Below are 6,087 nucleotides of genomic sequence, written 5' to 3'. Positions count from 1 at the left end.
ATTCTATGCCCTAACTATAAGCTTTATCAAAAAGGAAAGTCTTAAGCCTACTCTTAAATGTGGAGACGGTGTCTGCCTCCGGACCCCACTGGAACCTGGTTCCACAGGAGAGGAGCCTGATAGCTGAACGCTCTGGCTCCCGTTTACTTTTAGAGACTCTAGGAACCACCAGTAACCCTGCATTCTGGGAGCGTAGTTCTCTCCTAGGTTGTAAGGTACTATAAGCTCTTTAAGATAAGATGGAGCCTGACCATGAAGAGCTTTGTAGGTGAGAAGAAGGATTTTAAATTCTATTCTAAATTTTACAGGAAGCCAATGCAGAGAAGCTAAAACAGGAGAAACGTGATCTCTTTTCCTGATTCCCGTCAGAACACGTGCCGCAGCATTCTGGATCAGCTGTAGAGTCTTTATGGATTTTTTCGAGCAGCCTGATAGTAAAGAATTGCAGTAATCCAACCTAGAAGTAACAAATGCATGGCTTCAACGTGTCACACAACACAAAGTATTAATATGTTAAGTTGTAGGTTGTAAGAGAGATGCTGTTGATTACTCTGAAGGGTTTTCTCCAAAGTTATGTTGCACTGGTGAAATTTGGTCTATTGTAATTTCAATGCATTTAACGTTTCATATAAAATGTAAATGGAAAACTGCCAACAACAAACTTCCAGGACATTGTATTGAGAGCAATTCTAAACCTTAATGAAAGAGAAAAAGTGTTTACTGCCGTAACGTGCATGTGTAAGTACCATTGGCGATTTCAGACCTCTTAAATTTCATGAAGTTTTAGTTGCGAACTTGTCTGTTAGTGACAGAGGATAAACAATTACAGGTTCAAAGGGGTTGAAACTGGTTTAATATCCTGTTTGTCTGTCCTGTAACTACGTCAAGAAAAGGGTTAACAGAAACATAGTTTTGGCCAATCGGATGTGGTTGTGCCAGACTCCCGCCTTTGGCTAATCTGTTAGAGGGAAAGTAGCAGTGTGGTTGTTAACTTTAACATTGGTAGTCCCCAGAGAAGAAGATTGTAATTTCATGGCAGAGATTACAACTCAATTTGAAACTTAAGCAACTAAAATTGCTGAATGTTAGAACATTGTGTCAAATTGATCTTTAATACTGTAACTTCTGTCAGGTTTAGTACCATCAAAGTGTTAATTGTTATGATTTTGGTATATTGCTTTGTTTCTGTTCCTCCTTCTCTGTTTTTTGGTTCTGTCTTGTCTCCTCGTGTTTGTGTCCTAGTTTCCTCCCCGGTCTTGTGTTGTAGTTTCTGTCTTGTGTTCACTTGTGTGTTTCTGTATGTTCTGTTTCCTGTTTTATTTTGATAGTCTGGTTTTCTGTGATGTCTTGTCTCTAGTTTTACTACCTGCCTTGTGTTTCCCGCCTTTGTGATTGTCATCTCGCCCTCATGCGATTCATCTGGTTTATTATCTGTTGGACGGTTTGTGTCCTGTCTTTGTGTTCTGTCTCGTCCCTACAGTTTGTACAGTCAAAAAGTCAACAGTGTCCTCTCTGCCTCAGCCACATCTCACAGCCTTTATTAGTGGATGCTTGGCAGTGACTCTCAACTTCAACTTCAACTTTATTTGTGTCCCCGAAGGGCAATTAAGTGTGCAGCGAGTATGAACACATACAAGACACATAAATACATACAAGTTCAATCATCGTCAACAACATCAGCATCCATTACATTATATCACCAACCCCTTTTATCAACGTTTCTGACATCCTCAACACATAGTCAACAGACTAGAATATATAACCAACAAAGGAATAAAGAAAGAAAAGAAGAAAAAAAGGAAGAAATGAGGTAGCCAAGGGTTCAAAGAAGACTCCTCCCCTAACCCCTATTCAAGAAGGAAATGGCTGGAGGTATAGGTTGGATATAGGTTGCATACAAAAGGGTTATCTTATCTTACTCATTGCTTTGCTCAACCTATTTTGTCATCGAGGTACAGGGACTTTAATTTTGGTGGTATTTGTGCAATCTGGTATCCCTAAAAATAAGGTTCACATTGGACACATCTACAATGCACAATTCACAACCAGTGCTGATTAAAATTAAAGGTCCCATGCCATGAAAATGTTACTTTATGAGGTTTTTTAACAATATGAATTCCCCCAGCCTGCCTATGGTCCCCCAGTGGCTAGAAATGGGGATAGGTGTAAACAGAGCCCTGGGTATCCTAATCTGCCTTTGAGAAAATAAAGTACTCAGATGGGCCAAGCTGGAATCTTGCACCTTATGAGGTCATAAGGAGCAAGGGTTACTTCCCCTTTTTCTGCTTTGTCCGCCAAGAGAATTTGGCCCGCCCATGAGAGAGAGACATCATGGCTTTCAAACAAGCGAAGTGGCAGTTGGTCAAGGCCACCCCCCAAAAAGCTACAGAAAAGCTCATTGTGGGACTGGCTCTAGTGGCTGTAATTTTGCACCAAGGCTGAGTTTTGGGAAAGCGACTTCCGATACAGTAGTAGGGGACCACTAAGGTCTATATAAAAGAGACTTCAGATACAGTATTATGGGTCACTAAGGTCTATATAAAAGAGACTTCAGATACAGTCGTAGGGGACCACTAAGGTCTAATATAAAGAGACTTCAGATACAGTATTAGAGACCACTAAGGTCTATATAAAGAGAATCAGATACAGTTTACAGGACCAATAAGGTCTATAATAAAAAGAGACTTCAGATACAGTATAGGGATACTAAGGTCTATATAAAGAAGAATTCATATACAGTATAGGGGACTACTAAGGTCTATATAAGAGACTTAGATACAGTATTAGGGGACTATAAGGTCTTATAAAAGAGGCTTCAGATACAGTATAGTGGGACTACTAAGGTCTATATAAGAGACTTCAGATACAGTTTAGGGGACTACTAAGGTCTATATAAAGAGACTTCAGATACAGTATTAGGGGACTACTAAGGTCTATATAAAAGCATCCAAAGAGCACCATGTCATGGGACCTTTAAATGCAAGCAGCGTGTACTTTTGTAGCAAAGTGGGAAGCAAGGGCGTGGAGGTCAGTTGGTTGATAGGTTGGGGAGCATTTGACTTTCAGGAGACCAGAGTTTGTGTTCTGTCACTTACCTGCGTTTTCCTTTTTAAAAATGATTTTTCCCTACCATGAGTGTTGTTTTAACAAATAATCATACCATAGCTGCTATGTGTAGATACTGTGGGAATTAAAGGATGGTAGATTAAACAATGGTTTTAAGTAAAAGCAATCAGTGAATGTTCAGAAACATCAACATTCTCCTTTGATGATAGGTTTAAGAGGTGGCTCTATTCTAAGATAAACTCTATGTATAAATGCAAGTTACATTTGAGTATAATTCCAGGTTTTTCAATTAACTACTGCCAAGCAGATGTCAACATCTGTCTGTTATTGACAATGAATCTCTATCTATAGCTTCCCAGCATCTGTGGCTCCATATTCTTCTTTTTGTCCTTCTTACTTTTAAAGCAGTAATGCACAGTTTTTTGTCAATGCTTTTTAACGATGCAGTCATCTTGTTTAACATCTTGTAAAACATTATTAGAACTGCAATGGGCAAAACCAGCTGGGTGGTTTATGTTGAATGTATGCACCCACATCATGACTGGTTGAGCGAACCGCACAGTGAAAGCATATAAGTTGCACATTTAAGCTGTTCAGCAAGGTCTATTTCTACTTATCTTTAGATATGTTTTAGGCAATTACTTTGGGTTATTGGAAGAAGACAGATATTTGTATTTTCAGGTGTGTTTATTTGTGCTACACTTCTTGCTGACAATCCTTGCTGTAAACATAGCTCACAAAAAAGTTGTTTGCAGAAGGATCCAAGTTGCATTATTCTTCTTCTACTTGGCCCTAATTTGAGATCCTGCTATCTGTCTTAAACATAAATACCTAATTGCGATATCAATGCATGCATTGTGTTAGGATATCTTTAGAAAAAAAAAATAACACCAAAATGTACGATTTAACGAGTTTAATTATTTGAGTAATAGGCCTAATACGCTACAGTAGCCTATGTGTTTCAATAATTCATATCATGGCATAGTAAACCGTAATCATTTCAAAGGCTAAAATCATACTTGAAAAATATGGTAGGGAAATTCATTTAACATAACTCATAACAGGCAAATAACACCTAACAATATCTTATTTGAACATTTATAAATTAAGCTATCCTGACACTGCCTCCGTTTTGGTGTCTGCTGTGGTGTGCAGCATTGCTCGAACCATGCGCCGCTGCCCTTTCAAAATGACCATCATGGCTCTATGAACTCCTCTCTGCCAGTTGCTGCATGAACTTCCTCTAGAAAACTGTATTTGCTGGTGCACTCCTTGGAGAGGATGAGTTTGAGGATGTATAAAGTTAAATGAACTGATTGCCTTCTGATTCAGATCCGAGTCCATCCACCCCTTATTTATTGTGCTAGCCTACATTATTGACTCTGGCTTTGCCTTCGGCCCATTGGTGATTCCCTACTCTTGTTACTCAAGACCGCTTATGATGTTTCTCTTACAGAGATGAGGACCAATATGCATCTTCAACCGCGCAAAAGATTTTAAAAAATACCACAAAAATCTGACCGGTCAGTATGACCATGTATGCCCAAAATAGGTAAAAGGGATTGTATTTTCTTTGCCTTTTGTGTAATGTGTATAAAGTTTTTAAATGAAAATATAGACTCTTTTGGGAAAAGTCAGGTACCAGAAGAATTGTATTTTTTTATCCAGCAAAGTTATTACACATATAAATTTCAAAACGGTCAAAATTACCATCATGGTAGATCTAGTGTTAACCTCTACTGATTTTATGAAGGAAACAGTGAGTACATGGATATGGTCCAATTTAAAAAGCATCATACAGCTATCAGCAGCTTCAGCCTAAAACATATTAAACCCTATACTACTCCAACCCTCCATGCAATTAGTTCTTGCTGTGTTCAGACCACAGGTTTTCTCCCACGCTGCCTCTCTCCTCTCTGCTCACTCATTGTTCCTCCCTCTCCGCCCAGCTCCTTTGAATCCCTCTCAACCTCGCCATCACCGATACGTGCCTCCTCCCTAACCTGTTCTCCCTTACCCTAACCCCTCCCCCCTTTCAAACCAGCAATCACAAAGTGAGGCTAGTACAGTCCCTGACAAAAGTCTTGTCGCAGAAATATATTTCTGATCAAGATTTATTTACAAGAAATGGCTCATTTTAATCCCAACAGCTTTTGTAATAATGTTTCAGTGCAAAATGAAACTCTCAAAAAGTGTTCTAATATTCACAGCTTGGTAAAGCCCATTGAGTCAATTTTTGCAAAGACATAAGTGTGTCGCCTTGTCCTATGAGCTTCACCTGTGACTAATAATGATCAATGAGGTCTCAGGTGTGTATAAAAACAACCCCAGTACACTAGACCTTCACATCAACTGCAACTAGACATTGCAAACAGGCCTAAGATTACACCGACGACTAAAGTTTTGATTTCAAGAGGCTGAAGACCAGATCCACTGTGATGTGGCAGACACCTCAATGTGTCTCAGCGTCAAGTACAGGGATTAAAAAAACATTTGAAGACACTGGAGATGTTTTTGACCAGCCAGGTCAGGCAGAACCCCGCCAGACAACTGCTCGAGAGGACGTTGTGTGCTCAAAAATCCAAGGCCAGCCCATTTTCCATGCAGCAGAGCTCCACCAGACCTGGTCCCCTGAAGTCCTGTGTCAACCAGAACGGTTTGTCGGATTCTGTCTCGAAATGGCCTCCATGGTCAATCTGTGCCCAGAAGCCAGCACTAAACAAAAGACAATTGAAAAAACCGTGTGGCATTTACCAAGGCAGCCCTGCTAAAAGGATGGACGCTGGAGAAGTGGAAGAAAGTGGATTTTTCAGATGAATCTTCTGTTGAATTACACCACAGTTGCCGCAAATATTGCAGGAGACCTACTGGAGCCCGCATGCATCCAAGATTCACCCAGAAAACAGTGAAGGTTGGTGGCGGAAAAATCATGGTCTGGGGTTACATCCAGTATGGGGGTGTGCGAGAGCTGCAGGGTGGAACAACATCAATAGTCTCAAATACCAAGAAATCTTAGCTACC

At 40.0% G+C, this 6,087-nt stretch overlaps 1 long non-coding RNA gene across 1 annotated transcript in view; it reads right to left on the bottom strand.

Annotated features, from left to right (window-relative positions):
* Nucleotides 1-784: 784 nt before the first annotated feature.
* Nucleotides 785-6,087, bottom strand: part of LOC116703306 (uncharacterized) — a 16,767-nt gene continuing 11,464 nt past the window's right edge. Inside the window, exon 3 of the long non-coding RNA XR_004335394.1 lies at nucleotides 785-872. This is a non-coding gene — a long non-coding RNA (uncharacterized LOC116703306). The remainder of the gene's footprint in view (nucleotides 873-6,087) is intronic.

Source organism: Etheostoma spectabile, chromosome 15, assembly GCF_008692095.1.
Source record: "Etheostoma spectabile isolate EspeVRDwgs_2016 chromosome 15, UIUC_Espe_1.0, whole genome shotgun sequence".
NCBI classification, from domain to species: Eukaryota; Metazoa; Chordata; class Actinopteri; order Perciformes; family Percidae; genus Etheostoma; species Etheostoma spectabile.
The sequence above is the reverse complement of the archived record's forward strand: the minus strand, read 5'-3'. Positions and strand labels throughout refer to the sequence as shown.